We start from the raw sequence: 652 nt of genomic DNA on the forward strand, positions 1-652 counted from the left end.
TGGCTGGCAGGATCACATTAATTGAAAACACAGATTTGAATCTAATCATTCAAACAAACATTTCATGTTATCTACACTGTCTCCCATTGGCTCTCCAAGCTGCAGCTTCAGTCATAACAGTGATGTCGATTACCGTCTCTGGACTGGTGACTGAGCAGTTGCTAAGAGACTACAGATGTACCAGGTCACTAACTGTGTGAATGGTAAACTGGGTACTGCTTAGAATTAACACTGAGAAAGAAGTAAGTGTTCATTTGACCATCCTTTTAAAAACAGACATTAAGAAACTTTTTGCTTTTGAATTTTCCTGAGCAGTAGCTTTACATTATTCATACTGTCTGTCACAATTGACCAAATAAAGAAATGTACTTCACCTCATTCACAATTCTGTGGTTGAAATTGTTGCTGAAAAGTATTACTTTAAACTTTAACTTACCCCATTTACCATCCTGATGAAGACAAGATAACCAAATACGTTTGGGGAACAAAGCACAGTATATAGCACAAGTGGTGTAAGACTTGTTTAATTTTGATGAATGTCAATCATTTCACCACAGATGAATTTCAAGTGTGTGAATACTTATGTCAGTGTGATATTTCAGTTTTTCCTTTCAAATAAATTTGAAAAAAAATTCTAAAACTGTTTTCTCTT

At 34.8% G+C, this 652-nt stretch overlaps 1 protein-coding gene across 2 annotated transcripts in view; it reads left to right on the plus strand.

Moving 5' to 3' along the window:
• The window catches only part of wwp2 (WW domain containing E3 ubiquitin protein ligase 2), a 71,659-nt gene that overhangs the window by 51,060 nt on the left and 19,947 nt on the right, over positions 1-652 (plus strand). The window lies entirely within an intron of this gene.

The sequence above is a fragment of the Seriola lalandi genome, unplaced genomic scaffold, assembly GCF_002814215.2.
Source record: "Seriola lalandi dorsalis isolate HSWRI2012SDOR001 ecotype SW California unplaced genomic scaffold, Sedor1 jcf7180002055008, whole genome shotgun sequence".
Lineage (NCBI taxonomy): Eukaryota > Metazoa > Chordata > Actinopteri > Carangiformes > Carangidae > Seriola > Seriola lalandi.